Genomic DNA, 20597 nt, shown 5'->3' with positions numbered 1-20597 from the left:
TTTGGCATACTTGCTGACTCCTGATGGTGGTCGTTATGGGTGGTGGAGACGGACAGAGCCTAGTGGTAACCACTGCCCTTCCCATCTTGACATGCTTCCTGATGGTGTCATGGGGTATATTTTACCTTTGAAGTCCTGAATTGGGATTGGATTCTTACGTGCGGCTTATAGATAAGTACGCCAGTGAAGAGCTCTTCTCGAATAACGCTCATTACAAATCTATGCGTCGAAACAGACATTCGTATACCAGACGTCAATCAATAAAGACGTTTCCAGGTTAATAATCGCAAGGCCATCATAGATATCACAGACTGACACAAAGGTGAATCGATCTGGTTGAACGCCCCAAAATAATTTCTGCAGGATTTAGGCTTTGGCAGTGTCAGACGAAGACACTTTTGTGGAAATAAATCTATTCCAAACTCTTCTCTTTTGTAATGTGGTTTTATACCATAAAATAGGATAGAACCTGTGTAACGAAGTGAAAGTTTTTATAAACACAACGTCTAACTGAAAAGAAAACCAAACAGAAAAGATGATCAAGCTTTATGAAAACAAGTTTATTCAAAGCAAAATCATTACATGAATCGTTCCAAACTTGTGAAGAGAATTTTGTCTTCAAAACGTTAGAACAAAAAGCTAATTCAAAATGATGAAGATAGTTTCCTATTGATAGCATTGGAATAAGACAAAATTAAAAGATGTTGAACACAATTTCCTAGTCAAAGAAAAGTCACAGAATGCAACTTTTTAAGCCAATTAGCACAACTTTATACCCGAAGCAAAATACAAGATATATACACAGCTTTCTATTTAAGAAATAATGTTCCTTCTATGGGTGTTTAGCGGCAATTTTATAGTCAATAAAGTGGACGAGGTTATAATTTTAGGTCGAGACGTAGCCTCGCCTGCTTGTAATTTTCGACAATAACACATTTCTGACCGGGAAATAAATACTGCTGCCAAGTGTTGTTTGTATATCGTCTGCCTCACACATGCACATGTGCATGTTTCGATGACGTAATAATCGTCTTGTTTATATGTAATACGAAAACGGTCGAGGGCTATAGAATAGCAAGTGAAGTTTCAAAACTAATTAACATAACCACAAATTTAAAACAAATTGCAAAAATAAAAATGTCAAAACATAATTTTCTGCTCAAAATAAACGTACAACAGTTACCTAACAGAACAATAAAAATAAAGATTTTATAACAAATTAACAGAATTTCATAATAAAAACTTTCTATCAAAAAGACACTTACACTCCTCACTTTTTAAATGATCATAAAATTTCCATAATTATTTTAAGATTAGAACTTTATTTCATGGAATATTTAGAAAGAAAATTACTGGAGCAACATATGTTTATAACAGGATGTTTATAATCTTAAATATATCAGAGCACAAGTTGTCCTTTTGGAAATACCACAATATTTGTACAGGGAATGACATTTTTGACGTTTTCTTTTCCAATTGTTATCATTTTAAAGAAATTTCAATTTGTATAAAAGTAGCCAAACAAAGAATGACCATTCCGCAAGTGAAAGCAGCAAAAGAGAATCCTATTGAAACTTTACCGGTAAAGGCTGCATTTTCGTAATCCCCTTCTGCCAGAGCTTCTTCTGACTGAAACAAGCAGTTTAAATGTGTAGTGGTTGACCATTTCTTATGTGTACATAATGTTTTGTTAGTTTGATTGGGGTTTAAAGTCGCGTTCAGCGTTATTTCGGTCATAACACGACGGTGTCTCCTTATGACCAAGAATAATCTTCGCCAAATCGAAGAGAGACATTCGAAGGGCATACGCTCTCCATATACCTTCTCAAAGGACCTCGCCGTGTCCCTGGGCCACGTTATGTGAATAAGTTACAGTGTAACCAATATGCCAAACTATCTGATTTGCGACCGTATTGTACGAACGTTTACTCGCCACGACATGGCTGAAATATTGCCAATGAGGCGTTAAGCCATTATCATTCAATCATTCCTTTGTGAATGTTTCCCGAGTATTCCAGACGTTGGTAAAGAATCAAAGAGATGTGAGTGCAATGAAAAATCAGCAGATGTGAGTGGAATGAAAAAATAGTTTGACCAGATAATACAGGGAAGTACTTTTATGTATCGACAATTGCCGAAAATACAAAAAGCATGCAGGATATTTAAGCAGGCGATGTAGAAACTATGGTTCTACAACGTTTCTGGATTTCAAAAACGTGTTATGTTTGTAAACGCGATGTCCAGTTCTCTAATATGGGTTCCTTCATGAACTAAATCCGTTTTAAGTGATGAATTCTTCACTAAATCCACTGATTAAGCTTGTAAAGAAAACCAGAAAACTTAGTTTCGACATTTAAAGTCAGCTCTTAGCGTAGAGATAATTTTCCTACATATTATCTTAGTTTCTAATAAAGATGCTGTCGCTGTGAGTCCAAGTTCAGCTCATGCCCGTACTTTTTTGGGATGAGGCCACATTTGTTGACGCATTAGATGCGTAAAAGAAGTTTTTCAGAAAATTTTGCATTCCATTTCTGTAGAGAAGTTTATGTGTGCGTGTCCATTTTTAGGGACCAGCGCTGTAGGAGAAAACAAACTAGGTCTAATAGGAACATTGTTGATTTATTCAAGATTTTTGTCATTAGTGTCAGAGTGGTTAACAAACTGCGTATTGTCAGCCACAGAGGCATGTTATGTACTATGTATCTTGCAATCTTCTGGTGGGTCATCGTCAACATTTTAAGTCGATGTCTCTCCAATTCTTGGCGTCCAAAACATCGCGATGGGGAACGGATCTAAGTAGTTGGCCTATAGAATGTCTATAAGCTGTGGGTATTGGGGTAAGAGTACATGTATACACGTTTTCCCAGAAAGCAATGTGAGTTTTTGACGAGGTCAATCACAACAGAAATTCCACACTAGAGGCTTAGCGCTCTGCAGTGTGTACAATATACCTGATTTGTTCAGTGTAGTGATTGCAAAGGCATTTTGATCCACCAATAGGCTTATCATAATGCAAAAGCATAGATACACCGAAAAAACTGAGAAGTCACATATTTGATGTTTCAATATTTCGAAAAAAATGTCTTGTCATCTTCAGGATACGTATCCTACAAACTACCGCAGGTAATGAGTACAATAGAAACAGATACGATACTTTGAAGACGTGGTATTGATGAATTCAATTTTTATTGTATTCTTGTTATTTTTTTTTTTCGTTCGCCTCCAAGTTTGGAGACCGGGAATAAGGACGTTAAAAATGATGTTTGTTGCTGCCTCGTTTGGCCTCAGCACTGAGGTGTTAGAGCAAAGGAAACAGGACTGGTTGGCCCGGTGTCAGTACAATGTGACTGGGTAGGGTGTCATATCTGATGTCTTCGGCATGATGTTATAGTGGCGTCATGCCTTGGCACAAGAAGACACAATATATGTAAAAAGATTGTATAACTCCTTCTTTAAGTTAAAACCCAAGCATACATGGAGACATGCATATATGCACATATTCTTTTGGTGACACAGTGAATGATCACGGTACACAAATCTATACAAGAGCAACACCAGACAAACCTAATTTATCAACACTGTTAAAGTCAACCTACAAATGATTTTGTAAACATGTGCACTGTTTTTTACCGTTTAAGGTGGTAAGACGTGAGGATAACACCTTTATTATTCCCGCAGAATTATGTGATATGCGTCGATTCAGAATTACATTTAGATCACCGGAATCCAGATTTCGTCGGGTACAGTTTTGATACGTTGAGGACAGCTATGATGACAGGACCGAGTTCCAGGTTAATAAACCTAACCATTTAGGGCGCTTAATGCGGTAGATGAGCTAAGAACAATGACAGTCATCCTCAGTGTATGGCTCTGCGCAGTCGTGACTATGTGGCGCTTTGGAATAGGTTTAAATATGAGGTTAACTTACATTATAATATATGGCAACATGTAATGCTTCTGTCTAAACCCTGACTGAGGTTAACTGATAAGAGGCCTGTTTTCACCAGTTAAATGTGACGGTTTGCCAAATATCACACTGTTGTCTTTGCCCTGATTTTACTTCAGTGCTGTAGACTTTTATTCTATCTACTAACAAGTTTTTACATTTTGTTTAAAGATCACTTAACAGTATGTTGATACAACTTACCATACTAGACAGAATTATGGCAACTAGTCCAAGAGGACAGCAGCAGAAAAAGCAAGTGCATATTGCGAATGCCATGTGACTTTCCGGAGTCTCATATGGTTGAACAAATGTCACATTTGGTTGCGTTGTCTGCAAAGTAATGTAAAAATAAAATAAAGAACGCTTGCAGAGAGAGAGAGAGAGATTCTACAGGACAAGTCTTGTATTTTACATTTTTATCTTCCCATTGAAGAAAAAACTGTGTTTAAGCTCAGTAACATGAAACATGGAGAACAATGTATTATGGCAGTTCGTAAGTAGGTTGTAACATACAAAAGGGAGCACAGAGTTTTGCTAACATATTAAGTTTAGTCACATCTGCATGTATTTGGTACAGTGCATATAGGTGCTGAATTCTTCAATTACTCTTTTAAAAATGAGACATTCTTCTAAATTTACATAAGAAGGAATTTCACGTACGACAGGGGTAGGGTGGTTGGTCTCTTGCTGCCTGTACCGCTGTTTATGCCTCGCTGACTGAGAATACTGTTCACCTGGATGTTGTCTGTGTTTCTTTTTAGAGCTTCGTCCATACCGCGCCTGATTGGAGGCTTGTCCACACGGCTGATTTGAACTTTTCTCATTCAGATGATTGGAACTTTGTTCATGCAGCAGGTTGGAGACTTGTATATACAACTCCCTAAAGGGCATGTGTTCTCGCTGACTTTGGTTGCTCGGCTGAGAAGACTCAACACACTCCGCCTCACTGGGAGGATAATGGTTTTCCGGGGATAAATCTGGGGAAAATGCAAACGTTTAAGGCACGTGTGACACCTTTCTTTGAAAGCCAACAGCTGCCTAAACAGATGTGAGTTAAATAGTATGTCAACTTGGCTCATTTAAAAGTCAGTTGTTCAGAACTGTGTATTGAAATTAAGTCAGAATTATTTTTAATTCCAGCCTCACCTTTTTTAAACCAATGAAATTTGAGTCAGAACTCAAGTTAACACATGTATTAAACGATAATACACTTCTGAACTATTGGATCGAGGCGATTTTACCACAAAATAGCAAAACGGAAAAGCAGAAGCAATTGTTGTCATTGGAAAAAACAATAGCTTGTCGTGGTGACTAGGAAAATAAATGCTTTGGTGAGTGGGCAGCTGGTTTTAACCGGTATTAGGAAAATAAATGATTCTTGAAAGTGGGCATTATTTATTTATTTATTTATTTGGTGTTTTACGCCGTGCTAAAGAATATTTCACTTATACGACGGCACCCAGCATTAGGGTGGGAGTAAACCGGGCAAAGCCTGGGGGAAACCAACGAACATCCGCAGGTTGCTGCAAGACCCTCCCACGCACAGCGACCGCATTTGTGAGAAGCTCCTTGGTCATTACGCTGCGCTAGCGTGCTAACCACATGAACCACGAAGACCCCAAAGTGGGCATTAAAAAAAGAAAATAAAGCTGTATTAATAATTACCAGGAAACAACAGCTACTGGGGTGTCGGAAATCAGGAATACAACTGACTCCGGCTTAGAACAGGAAAACAGCCATGTAGGCATCAGGAAAACTACGGATTATAGTGGTGACCACCAAAACAAAAGGATTGCTAGGCTCTAATGGACACTGAAGAAAAACCCGATGGCAGAGTGAACTTGGAAAACATGATTCTGGTGGACCACGGGTGAACAACAGATTCCCAACTGAACCAGAAAACATGGTTCTACTGGACACCGGAAAAAAACAACTGATTGCAGAGGGAACCAGGAAAATATGGTTCTACTGAACACCGGAAAAACAACTGATTGAAGAGGGATCCAGGAAAACATGGTTCTAATGGACATAAGGAAAGCAATCAGTTGGTTGAGATTTCTTTAAAGTCTGATTAAAACACAACACAAGAGTGTGAGCTCCATGTGCGCGGACATGCACGGTGCTTGTATTGCTTATGAGTGTCATGGTTATACAACAGCTCAAGAGTGTAAGCCGTGTAAGATGCTAGTAAGCCGACACATGCAGTGTATGCATTGCTTATTGGGGCCACGGATATACATCATTAGGCGGTGCGTGTTGTAGAGGACGCTGTAAATAGTCACGTCTTTAAAACGGGATGATACCATTTTGGCTAGTGGCTTTTTTTTTTATTGCTTCGGACGACCGACCTCAGGAGTATGTTATTAAATGGCTACAAGGGCTGTCATAGGACAATGGCTTTGAAACGGCGCGGAGCGTAAAATTACTGACACCAGCTACTGTGGAATCTACCTTCGGTGTCTTACCTGTAGGCAAGCGGATTACACTAACAAGCGCGCTTAGAGACATATCTCTGGCTATGTCTCGAGCCCTGTCTACGCGCCGGGGTTTTAATATTGTTTGTAGTTTTAGTTCACAAATTTTATTGATAGCTAATAAAATTTGTGAAGCGTGAGCGTTGTGTTTTGTAGAGAACTTCAGAAAAATCATGCCTCTAATCCGGGACAGCAGCTGATTGTAGAGTGAACCAGAAATATATGACGGACACCGTGAAAACAAAAAGAATAATCTCTATCTCTAGCTCTGTCCCTTCCCCATGGGCTTTTTAATGTAGCTCTAAAATGCAAGAAGTGACATATATGAAGAGATATAAAACTTTCAGGTCACGCGCTGCGAGTTTAAGGGGATTCCCCAGACGAAACCCAAATTTCCAGTTGTGGGTTTCGCGTTCTTACATCAAAATCTATATACTTGTCTTGAAAACTCTTCTCTGTAAACCGCTTTGATTTCATTGGAGTGAGGAATCAATGAAATGTTGAGCAACAAATCCACTTTCTTAAGAGTGAGTGAGTGAGTGCTTGGGGTTTAACGTCGTACTCAACAATTTTCCAGTCATATGACAACGAAGGAATCCTTAGGGTGCATGTACGTGTAATGTGCCTCCTTGTTCCAGGATGGATTTCCACCGCTCTTTTATTTAGTGCTGCTTCACTGAGACGGCTTACCGAAGGCAAGTAAGTCGCCCCGCCCGAGCCATTATACTGATACGGGTCAACCAGTCGTTGCACTATCCCCTTGATGCTGAACGCCAAGCGAGGACGTTACAACTTCCTCTTTTAAAGTCTTAAATGTGACTCGATCAAGGATTGATCCTGGACGCTCTACCAACTGTGCTATCCGGGCCGGTAACACTTTGTTAAGAATAAATTTACAAAAGATTTTCCCCATATTGCTATCGTTTCCATTGTAGAGGTACATATGCACAGAAATATTTTGTATATGTGTAACACAAATTACAAATTTTTGTTTTATTAACATTTGTGCAAAAGATGTTTATTTTACATAAAATTACAAAAAAAATTGATAAATAGTAGAAAATCTTACGGAGATCTCAAAACACACCGCCACAGTACGCTCTTTAACTGGAACTACTTCGGGAAATCGGTGACAATTTTCACCTCCTCAGAAATCCCGCCATTGGACTCTGTCCACTCCGCTTCCACGTCCCCAAAACGACTTTACTAACAAAGTGCTTGGTTCGCACATATTTTCCAAATTATACTTATTATTTTCACGACAGGCATCTCTGTCCATAGTTATAAATTCATAAACTCAATAATTTTAGAATACTAATCTTTTTGGACGTTGGCAGAGAGACTTGCAACGTTTCTCCTTTCTGACCTGATGCACCATAAACCGAATGAATCATTCATGCACAGTTTATTCATTGTTTCTGCAGAAATAGGCACACACTTGCTACCAAAAATGGCATCTCTGTTGCGAAACAACATCAATTTTATTGTTTACGAGAGTAAAAACGGCTATTTTCACTCTCTTACCATCGAAAGCAGAAATATGATCACAGCTGCCCAGTTTAAAAAGAAACCCTGTTCACATAATATGCCGATGTGATAAGAAAGCATAATATGTTTAGGCTCTATGAACTTACATAAAATGTTTCTTGACAGGAAAATGGCAATATTGAACAAAAGGAAGGCTTCCAACATAACGTGGATTTCCACTGCGGTACAAAAATTTCAACCGGAGTGCAAATATTTTTAATAAGATATAATTAATTCCTATGTGAAAAAAAAATGATTACGATTCGGAAAAAAACTTTCTTTGCGAAAAAGTTGGGTTTTTTGTGTAAACCGGTCAACTAACTTTACTGATAAACAGCTTAATAAGCCGCCTTAATAGCAACTAACAGCCAAAAATACATGGGAGTTAAAAAGTACTTGACATGGTCTTAAACTCAGAAACTCACCCGACATGGTCTTAAGCTCAGAAACCCGAGTTGATCATGAACATCGACCTTTGGAGACACTGTCGAGAGCCCGAGAAGTCGTTCGACTTAAACGGGCCCAATTTGTAGGTTAGAGATTTCTAAGGTGTGGTATAAAATAAAAAATAAAAAACTTGATGAAAGTTTTGCCCTTTGTGCTGGAGTCTCCAGAGGCGTATCTCGTTGTCAATGTCTTGCAAGTCTCAGTTAGGAGCGCCAAAAAGATTTATCTGGCGAAACTTACATATTTGACCCGTTTTATACGGTAGCCATGGTGAGGTTTTGTCTGTCATTTTTGTGACTAAGTGGCGAATAATGCCCAGAGCAGATCGTCACATAACTGGTTGACCTTAACACTGAGATAAAGCTTTTAACACGCGCATTTATCAATAAAGTTTACTGCCATCTTCTGGTCATATTGTATGAATTTTGAATAGCCTTTTATATTTCGTATAAATGAAATGTCAACTGCCTTATTTTGCAACTCTTATATAAATTCTTATCTTTTTACACTATGAGTACACCATTGTCATAGAAGTATTTGCATATACCTGCAACACAACTCTGTTTACTCTTAGTTGCAATACGTGTCATCAAGAAAGGCTGTTAATATAGGGACATCCCTTTAGCTCAATTCGTTGACTTCTGGATCCCGGATATGGAGATTGGAGCCCAAACACTGTAACCTTTACACTGGTGTCGCGTTATCAAACAGGCTTCGAGAAGAATGGGGCCCTGACCCTGTAAACGTGGGTGTCTTTAGAGTTTGGGGCATATAAGTGAGAACATGGAGGTATTGTGACGGGTAGGAAATATGCCTCACTTAAAAGAGTTTGCAACCGGCGTAAGTAGTAGAGAATGGAGGCATTTGTGGAGGGAGTGTGTCGCTGAGTTCGTGCTCCTGCATGCGCGAGGCATCAGTTTTGGCCCAAAATGGAGCTCACACATGGGTCAGTTTTGGCGCGAAATGGAGCTGAAGGGGCTGCTCTCGCGCGTGGTTCGAATGGAGTTCACCCATTGGCCAGTTTTGGCGGGAACGAAATGGTGCTCACCCATTGGTTAGTTTGGACGCGAAATGGAGCTGAAGGAGCTGCTTTCGCGCGTGACTGCTCTTACACGTGCCATCAGTTTTGGCGCGAAATGGAGCTCACCCATGGGTCAGATTTGGGGTGACATAGAGCTGAAGGAGCTGCTCTCGCGCGTGGCACGCATGGAGTTCACTCATTGATCAGTTTTGGCGCGAACGGAATGGAGGTCACATCAATTTGACATAAATGCGTTTTACAAAGTGGGCCATGTAGGGTCAAACGCTGTTCCCCGTCTACAGCCGTGTCAACAAGCGACCCAGAGTTATTCCCGCCTGAAATTCTCTCGCAAATGTTATTGCTGATTCTGATGTAGGAAATACGGCATCGTATGATAAATAGAGGAGCCACACAGCGCCATCTGTGATGCCCAATAATTATTATTTTATTCAATTTTACATAAAAAGGCACCAAATCCAGAGAATATGACCACAGACACGTATTAGGGAACATATAGGTAAAAAATAAGCTTATAACTTGGAAGCACACGATTATGTAACATTCGCTGTGCCACTGCTCAAGCGGTTCACCAGTAAATCTCAAGCATCGAACATTGGACCATTTATAGTACAAAACTGGGCTGCTAAAAATGACACAAATCCAACGAATACAGAATCGCTGACATCAATTTGACAACAGTCATTTTCCTACGCAATATTTTTTGCTGGACGAATTTCTTCACCCGCCCGAGAGGCTCAGGGAAATCACGTGGTCTCTAGCTTCTGGATTGTCTTATAGAATAGCTTATCACATCACACAATTATCTGTTGGTGTCGGCCGTCACACCTGTTCATGTATGTGCAGAAGTGAATGGCCGCGGGCGATGACCTAGCGAGCATTATGACAAGTGGACTCAGATTATCCATAAAGCGCTATCAGTGATGACCCAATAATTATTATTTTATTCAGTTTTACATAAATCCGTCTATACAGGTGGGCTTTGATTAGCCATACAGAGCCAAAGGCTGTTCCCCGCCTATCGCCGTGTCAACAAGCGGCCCAGAGTTATTCCCTTGGAAACCCTGTACGAAATACGGCATGTATTTATACTGCCTGATCGTATGATAAAAATGTCAGTTTTAGTCGACGGCCTTCAGGTCTAGCGTTATGGTGTACAAAGACCATCACATGAGGCTATCTGGAAAGCTGAAAATTACACAAATCCAACGAATACACTATCGCTGACATCGATTTGACAGGCATATTCCTGTGTAATATTTTTGCGAGACGAATTTCTTCATGTGGTCTCTAGCTTCTGGATTGTCTTATAGAATAGCTTGTCATGTCACATAATTATCTGTTGGTATCGGCTGTCATACCTGTATGCAGAAGCGAATAGCGGTGGGTGATTACTGTTACGACCCAAACTGTCGTAAATACACGACAGTTTAGCCGCACAAAAAAGTAACCAAAACCAGCAGATTTTATTTTACAACAATTTATTAGCTTAACAAGAACAGATAATAAGACTTATACAAATACTAAGGTATTTAAGTGTAACAAGAAAGGATAGTAGTATCTATACAAATACTAAAGTAATTACGGTGTCAAGTCCAAACGGACGCTTATATTCCACAATATATATACCACACAGGCATAAATGCTCAGAGGCAAATTCACAAGAGGGAAAATCCACAGTATAACTGAGTGTATGACGAAATATACACAAAATTCCACAGACAGGGTCCGTGTACTAATAAGCACTGTGTATACAAGAGCACAAGTTAAACATACAAGTTCAGACTGAACAAGTGCTCGGTGGAGATAGGATATAACAAAGCCAGAGGCTATAAAGACACCAAAATTCAGCGCAAAAGGCCTACTAAAATAATACACAACGAAAGCATCCAAAACTCTCAATAATTCTCCGTTCTCCGTTCTCCGTTCTCTGTTCTTCCCCTGCTTGTATAGCCTGGTGGAATTGTCCAGAATAAGAAAATTCCTGAACACTTGATGTAAACAAACAGGAACCGAACTGAGCGCATTCTGAAATATTCTAAGGTAGAGGCAGACAGCACTCCCTGAACTTAGCATATGTAAACAATGGCAAGCTAAATTTAGAAACTGACGGCAGTCGTGCACATAACATTACCTAGCAAGCATTATGGCAAGTGGGCATAGATTAGCCCTACGGCGCCATCTATGCCAATAATTATTGTTTTATTCATTTTCACATAAAAAGGCACCAAATCCAGAGAATATGACCACAGAAACGTGTTATGCAACATACAGGTACAAAATAAGATTATAACTTGGAAGCATACGGTTATGTAACACTCGCTGTGTCACTTCGAAAGTAGTTCACCAGTAAATCTTAAGTACCGAAAATTTGACCATTCATAGTACGAAATACCGCATGTGTTTATACTGCATGATCCTATCGCGTAGCCGGGGCCTCCGTGGCTCAGTTGGTTATGCTGGCTTCCTCTCCGGCCGTATGTGGGAAGGTCTGGCAGCATACCTGCGGATGGTCGTGGGTTTCCCCCGGGCTCTGCCCGGTTTCCTCCCACCATAATGCTGGCCGCCGTCGTATAAGTGAAATATTCTTGAGTGCGGCGTAAAACACCAATCAAATAAATAAATAAATAATGCCTTTCGCGTAGGCGAGTGGTAACAACCGTTTGGTTTTTACCAAACAGTGTGTGGGTGGGTGTGTGACTAACCTTTCCGTGTTCAGCACGTCGATGCACTCGCCAATCCCATAACCTGTAAAAGGTCTTGTGACACCCCTCGCATTTTCACCCTCCTCCACCTCCTCCACCTCTTCCGTTAGTCATGGTGTCAGCGTGGCGTCTCTCTGGATGAACGTGGTCTGGTGTTGTCTACGCAGGTAGGATAATTGACTTTTTTCTTTTTATCCCGTCAACGCAGACATCGACAAAATTCATGCGCCAAAACCGCGCGGTCACCCACTGGTCAGTTTTGGCACGAATGGAGCTCAACCATTGGTCAGTTTTGGCACGAAATGGAGCTCACCTATTGGTCAGTTTTGGCGCGAAATGGAGCTGAAGGAGCTGCTCAACCCAACTTTACAAGCTGTCGTTTTGGCACAATATGGAGCTCACCCACACGTGACGTCAGGTACACACATTGTTCGAGACGCGGCATATGTGTTTATCAATATACATGCGTCTTTGTACTAACAAAGAAGACTCCCCACCGCCTCCCCTCGAAGAAAAAAAACGTTCAATTTCAGTTTGAGTTCTGGGCACAGAGATATTTATTCATTTTTGTTTATGTAACTGAAAGAAAAAAAAATCTTGGCCATCTTGTTGAGGTGACATCATCTGAATCATCGAGGACAAATGTGCGTCGCCACCATGTACACTGTCTGATCATGTTATATCGTCTATTGTTATCATGAAAAGTTACAGCTGTATTTCCCGTTACTCATCGAGTTGCATTTAGGACAAAGTTCGGCAGGGGAGACTCAAATATAAGTTACAAATAAATTTTAATTGATTTCTCCTCACCGTGCCATACAATCGCGTTGTTTTCTAGTTGTATTTTGCTTATACATACTATGATACGTAGATCATTTTATAATAAACAACTGACAGAGATGAACTCAAGATGGACATGTGTTACATCGTGAAGCACAAATGTGATGGTTAGGGCAGACATGACGTGGAAATTTTGGTGTAATTTCACGATGTAAGACCTGTTCTAATGTCTACATAATAGGTTGGTGTAAACAGCTCACTACACAACTTCTCTACACCTCAGAATAATGCAAGACTCCAGTTTACACTATATTTGAATGTAGGCATCTGCCTACACTACCACAAGACAGTGTAGGACTGCCGCTTACACAACATACGAGTGTCAGCATCTGCCTACACCACAAAGCAGTAGGATTGCTGCTTACATTACATATGAGGAGTGAACATCTGCCAACACCGCGTCTCTGCGCCAAAATTATAGGTGTAAATGGTAACACTGCCGCCCACACTACAATGAGTGTCAACATCTGCCCACACGACACCACTACACCACAAAGTTATAGGACTACCGCTTACACTACATATGCACATCAACATCTGCCTACACCACGTCTGTATACCAAAAGTATAGGTGTAAATAGTAACACTGCAGCTTACACTATATGTCAGTGTCAACATCTACCTACACGACACCACTACACCACAAAGTAGTAGAACTACCGCTTACACTATATATGGATATCAACATCTGCCTACACCACGTCTTTATACCAAAAGTATAGGTGTAAATATATAGTAACACTGCAGCTTACACTACATGTGAGTGTCAACATCTGCCTACACTACACCACAACATTGCAAAGTTATAGGACTACCGTTTACACTACATAAGGATATCAACATCTGCCTACACCACGTCTTTATACCAAAAGTATAGGTGTAAATAGTAACACTGCAGCTTACACTACATGTGAGTGTCAACATCTGCCTACACTACACCACAACATTGCAAAGTTATAGGACTACAGTTTACACTACATATGGATATCAACGTCTGCCTACACCACGTCTTTATACCAAAAGTATAGGTGTAAATGATAACACTGCAGTTTACACTACATTTGAGTATCAACATCTGCCTACACCAGGTCTCTAAAAACACCACAAATTTATAGGGCTTCCCCTTTCACTACAATTGCAGTGTCAACATCTTCCGACACCACTTCACCACACCACAAATTAGTAGGACTGCCACCTACATTAAATTTTAGTGTTAGCAACAATTTTTTGGCTGCATAAGCTAAAGACAAAATGTTACCTTGTTCTGCGTTTATTGAGGTCATCTTGGTTAACAGCGCCTTTAGATTCTTGGTTCGGACAGTATAGAATCCTTGGGATAAATGATGATAACACATGCATACCAGATTCAAGACGCATTTTGGCATATTCAAGACAAATATTTTCTTATGAAACCGGCTCGAGAACATTGTTAGCCGGATATTAGTATTCTAAGCTTAGGCTTACACTTTTGTAAAACGGAGAGCTTTTAAACTGCAAAATTGACGCAACAAACCTCTCTCCTTCTGGGTTAGGCTTCACCGTATTAGGGAGACCATTGACAAGTCAATAGCGCTATTCAAAAGGAAGAGAAATACCAGATTGTGTTGTTAGTTCTCGAAAATTGTACAGATGAATGAATAATATGAATAAGGCAACCAGAATATTCACATTGTGTTGTTCATGTGCTCTCATAAGACATTGTGTAATAAAAGTTACAGATCTCGTCCCGCGCTGTTTTCACGCGCGCGAATGACGACCATCCTCCACACAGGCTGTTTGCATAGCCCTCTTGTCACGGGTCTTGATACCCTCTTCCGGTAAAATTTCTCAAATGAGAAAACTTGATGGCATTATAATTAAGAATCAAAACGATGTTCAGTTAAACCATTGCGCTGAATCCAACATCGTGTACTACTCCTAAACTGTGATGATCCATTTCCAAAGTAACTCAAAACGCCATTTCCCAAAGGAATATGTACGAAATAATAATATATAAATTGAAAACGCTGGTAAAATGTAAGAGAGAAACTGCCATCAGTTTTCAATGATGCATGGAAGACAGTCATTATTCTAGGCACGACATCTGTGTTTTTAATTTACTCTATAAACACCTACTATAACGAGGAACATATTTTTACTGAACTTTTGCGCATGTATTTCTGAGTGCTCTCAAAGCAGTTTTGTCTATTTTGGGAAGTTTAAAATCCCTGTTTCTTCAGGCAGCCTTCGTATAGTACAGTGGATTAACGAAGTCACTGTGCAGAACAGGTGTGACTTTGAGAAAGAGTTTGAATCCTGCATAAATTCTAGGGATGAACTGACTTCCCTTAAACAGTTCCTTGCATGGTGGATGTCAGAAAAACATGAACTATCAAACAAACTGTTTCAATTATAGGATGAATCCAGGACAGGTGGAAAGCTGTGTTAAACCTACATTCTTACGTTCTTCAGTTGTAAACATCTGTTCGTGTGTAGTTTGTCACAGGCACTTTGATGATACACAGTGTATACTTCTGAAGAATTATACCGCGCTTTTGCCTACAGTTCGCCAGGGTTTGTATTCAGTGAAACAAAAAAAAATAGTTTATCGGCGTCCGTCATGTGATTAACGTTTACGTGTGACTGACACTCTGACTCCTGTCATAAGTTCTCTTCGGCTGTGAAAACAATGTCGACCCTGAAGCCATTTGCATGTGTTACCCTAACAAACAAACAAACAAACAAAAAACAAATCAAATTCCGCGACAGACCAATCAGACTACATTCTGATAACATTAAGGCAAAAATGTGGTCAAGATTTGGTCTAGAATTAATCAACGGGGGCACGAAGTTCAAACGAAGACGCGAGATTCAAACGCAGACTTAAAGCTCAAACGAAGAACACACTATATTCAGTTGCGGACAAGAGGTTCAAAAGAGGACGGGGATTCAAACAGAGGAACAAACGAAGACTCGAAATTCAAACGTGGACGCGAGATTCAATCAAGTGCTGAAGTTTTGCACTCTAGGCAAGATATTCTGGCTGAATGGTACTTGAGACAAGATGCACTGGGTGAATGCGCAAAAATATTTTACCTTAAACAAAATGCTGTATTTAGATATGCTGAAATAAACTACCAGGCAAAAGAAAGGTTTCACCGTATTTTTTGTCATAAAAAAAGTAAAAGCGCGGTTCCGGGTTTGATTCTAAGCAGGACTTAGTGTATGACTGCATCCTTTCCTCTACCAGAACGCATCGTCACGAACGCAGCAATTGGAATTGTGAAATTGCCACCACATGCAAAACGTCCTTTTGAGGCATGGCTCGTGATGCACGTCCGGTAATGTTGCATAAATACTCTTGCTCGAAAGAGCAGACATTCAGTGACCGAAAAAACACCAACAGTATGCCAAGACTTACGCAAGCGCAACGAGACCAGGCCATCGGTATGTCCATCATGGGAGTCTCGCAACGTCACATTGCAAGAACGTTCAACTGCAGCCAAACCACTATCAGGAGGTTGTTGATACGCTATCAGCAGACAGGCGAGACCCAAGACAGACCAAGATCGGGAAGACCGAGGGTAACAACTGTGGCTGAAGATCGCTACATCCGGCATATCCACCTTCGAAACCGATTCGTCACGGCGACGTCAACAGCGTCGACGGCACTAGGCCATGTCATCAGCCCCAGAACAACATTGCGTTCAGCTGGTATACGACCTTACCGCCCCTTCCGTGGGATGGCCTTGACCCTTTTACACCGTCAACGCAGATTGCGATGGGCACGTATTGTACGTCGGTGGCAGCGACGTGACTGGGCAAGAGTGCTGTTTACAGACGAGAGCAGGTTCTGTCTATTCAGGAACGATGGCAGAGTTCGAGTTTTCCGACGAAGAGGCGAGCGTCTCGCGCCAAACTGCGTAAGAGAGGTTTATCCGTTTGGTGGCGGAGGCGTCATGGTTTGGGGAGGGATTTATGACCAAATGAAGACGCAGCTGGTTATTGTGTGAGGTAATCTGACTGGCCAGCGATACGTTGATGAGGTACTGAGACCTGTCGTCGTTCCATTCCTCCAACGACAGCCAAGAGGATCGATCTTGCAACACGACAACGCAAGACCTCACACTGCCCGCATTGTTACAGACTACCTCGAGACCGCAAACGTCATCGTGTTGCCCTGGCCAGCCAACTCACCAGACATGAACCCCATTGAGCATCTCTGGGATCACCTTGACCGCCGTTTGAGACAGCTGGTGCCTCCTCCAACTAACCAACAGGAACTTGAGCAAGCTCTGTTAAACCTATGGAACCTTATCCCTGTTGACGTCATCCGGCGACTGACGACGTCAATGCTGAGGCGTGTGCTTGCTTGCATTGATGCCCAGGGTGGCCACACTCGCTACTGATGACTGTAGTCCTTCATTTCTGTGGATACTGTGACTTTACATTCACTTGCCAGTTAACTTTACATTTGTGTAATTTTTTCTTCTGACCCCTTGTCTCTTTCAATGTGTTTTGTGGCCAATTGAATGCCAATATTTTAAAGCATTTTTCAGAGAATATTTCACAATGATTCCTGTTTATAAACCAATCCTCTTAATTCTTATATCTGCCTTTGTTTTTCTTTTATGGGCTCAAGAAGTGGGTGAAACCTTTCTTTTGCCTGGTAGTATATATTACTCTGGATAAGATCTTCTATCTGGATACATTGACATGGTGCACTCTAGAGAAGATGTTCTGGCTCACTATGCTGGCATGTTGCACCCAAGACAAGATATTCTGTCTTCATGTGCTGAAGTGTTGCACTCTAGACAAGACGTTCTAGCTCAGTATGCTGAAATGTCGCACTCTAGACAAGATGTGCTAGATGAATGTACTTGTTGCATTCAAAATAACATTTTACGACTAAATGTGCTGAAATGCTGCTCCTCTAGACAAGATGTTCTGGATGAATGTTCCAAGACGTTTGTTAACTCTAGGCGTCCCGACTGAATGTACTGAAATGCTGCCCTCTGTATTAGATGTTCTGGATGAATGTGCCAAGATGTTTGTTAACTCTAGGCGTTCCGACTTAATGTGCTGAATGCTGCAGTCTAGACAATATGTTCTGGATGAATGTGCCAAGATGTTTGTTAACTCTAGGCGTTCCGACTTAATGTGCTGAATGCTGCAGTCTAGACAATATGTTCTGGATGAATGTGCCAAGATGTTTATTAACTCTAGGCGTTCCGACTTAATGTGCTGAAGCGTTGCACTCTTGACAAGATGTTCTGGGTCAATGTACAGGATTCTGCTCTTGAGGCAAGATGTTCTGTTGAATTCTGAGTTCCATTTTAGACAACAGGTTCTGATTTGATCGACGAGTTGTGCTTTCACTTAATCGCTAGGCTTTAAGCCAAGATGTTTTTTACTTGCTTGGCAACTGGGTATGAAATTTCCATTATTATACAGGAGAAATGTCATGTCGGAGTAATAATCTGGGTACAGTGTATAACATCAACAAAAATATACAAATTGGCCCTGAATATTTTTGCGATCACTTTTATAATAACCGATATCCTTTGCGCTTCTTCGTATCTCTTTTATAACTGCCTTTATGAACAGTTGCAACCAAAGCGCGACTGAGATACTTAACCGATATCCTTTGCGCTTCTTTGTACGTCTGTTATAACTGCCTTTATGAATTTGAACTTTAATATGGAATTCATGCCTGGAATACCCACTGTCTGCCCGGCATCATTGAAAACTGATGATCGCTTCTCGCTTGTGTGTTACCGGCTCTATTTCTTATTTGTATAATTTCTCACATACCTTTGTGGTTTATAGCTAGTGTCAAACGTTGTTTTGGAAATGGGTCTTGCGATTATCGTCTTGGGACGCCCTTTACGGACTACGAATTGTATATGAATGTCGAACATGATGTTTATATTTATGTGGGCAACGTCATAGCTTTATTCTTTTACTTTGTCTATTTGGTTAGGTGATGGAGCGCTGGTCATTCTAGGCCGCCATACTTACACGACTGGCGTAAACTTTTTAGATGGTGGTCATAAAAGTGATTGAAAAGCCTCCTAAAAGCCTGCCGCACACGAGGGGAACTTGCTGAGATATCGATCACGAGAGGTGGTCAACGCAGCAAGTTATTCTACACTTGCTTCACCGCACACGGGCGCATTCGCCTCAGCATATTTTCGCTCTAATATACCACGTGACCCACAGCTATCCCACGGGAGTGCTCACAATGGAGGACGACGAAAAGCAGGAAGAAGAGTTGCTTTTACTTCTGCTGTTATTACGTCGTGGTCGATCTTTTCGAAAAAAACTGGGCTAGATCTCTGTTTTTAAATTCTGCCGTGTTCACGGCATACAAACTATGGTAGACCTGCCACAGCTCAAGGAAGTTATCATTCAAAAGTGCTTCATTCACGAGGTCTTCGATGGTGGCCATGCTGCTAACAGTCACGTGCTACGATAAGCCATTTTTATTGGCCGGCTGAGCTTTCCAGCTCAGCTGTCGGTGCAGAGTGGTCGCACACGGTGAGAATTTGACCTTCCGTGGCACAAAATATCAAACACGAAAGATACTTTCCTCACTGCCTCTCGTGCGGAAAATCTCACTAAAACTTCCCCGCACACATGGGAAAGAGCTCAGCTGCATGCCTAACGTGATCGATAGCTCAGCAAGATTCTCTCGTGTGCGCCTGGCTTAAAAACCACTCACAAACTGAAAACACTGTCACAAACCATAAGGTGAACATTGGAACCTAGGGAAACTTTGAGCGGACGTTAATCCGGTATAGACTATTTGACCTAGTTAGACTGACGCACATCGGGGATTCACTTTGCTTCGTGACCCAGTTATCAGAGAGCTAATACAAATAGCGGAAATACATAGGAGACAGGAAAATCCACACAGAAAACATTGTTGTAAGGTTTAGGCCTTGTGATCCTGTAAAAGCTATAACAACATTACTGATTCCACATGCGAACCGGACAACAGAAGTGTGAAGGAGATGAAAAAGGAAATTTCTATTTATTTAAATAATGAACTGAAATTAAGCATTTCCTAAAGCGCTTCAGGTAAATACGGAGGATATGAAAAAATATAGGTTTGTATATGTTCTCACAGTGGAAAGTCAGCGTATATCGATGTGTAGTTGCAGTTCATTGACTAACACAACTGTTCAAGATTCATATTGCATTGAATTCCCTGTGTAGGTCTATATATGAGAATCTGGCTAAATTCATCGGCGGTAGAGTATAGCATGACGAGATAAGCCGCTAATATTATGAGCCATCTCATTCACCTATAAAGTTACCTATACAAAGGGTGGCTTCGTGTAAATACTGCTCGCTGAAAGGGCCGACGAAAGACAAGTTTCATGGTCACTGGAACGTTGCACACTGAGCATTCATTCCTCCCCCCACGTGTACAATACACCTCACATTTAAACACTCTGGAATTGTTTACTGGGCAGCCAGTATACAAGTATGCCTATAGCACTTATATACAGCTTACAGATCGTGCATGTATGTCTTAGATTACGTTAAGTAAAGCTCTGCCATAAGATAGTCACGCAAACTTATCCGTGATTACCTTGTATGTCCATGTTTGTAGAGACGACGTAGATATCGAT

The 20597-nt window shown here is 40.9% G+C and overlaps 1 long non-coding RNA gene across 1 annotated transcript; it reads right to left on the bottom strand.

Moving 5' to 3' along the window:
- Nucleotides 1–545: 545 nt before the first annotated feature.
- Nucleotides 546–4911, bottom strand: LOC135473982 (uncharacterized). The gene is made up of 3 exons (XR_010444609.1): nucleotides 4607–4911; nucleotides 4148–4276; nucleotides 546–1629 (listed from the first exon to the last, which is right to left on the bottom strand). It is a non-coding gene; the product is annotated as an uncharacterized LOC135473982 (long non-coding RNA).
- Nucleotides 4912–20597: the final 15686 nt, after the last annotated feature.

This window comes from Liolophura sinensis, chromosome 8 (genome assembly GCF_032854445.1).
Source record: "Liolophura sinensis isolate JHLJ2023 chromosome 8, CUHK_Ljap_v2, whole genome shotgun sequence".
NCBI classification, from domain to species: Eukaryota; Metazoa; Mollusca; class Polyplacophora; order Chitonida; family Chitonidae; genus Liolophura; species Liolophura sinensis.
The sequence above is the reverse complement of the archived record's forward strand: the minus strand, read 5'-3'. Positions and strand labels throughout refer to the sequence as shown.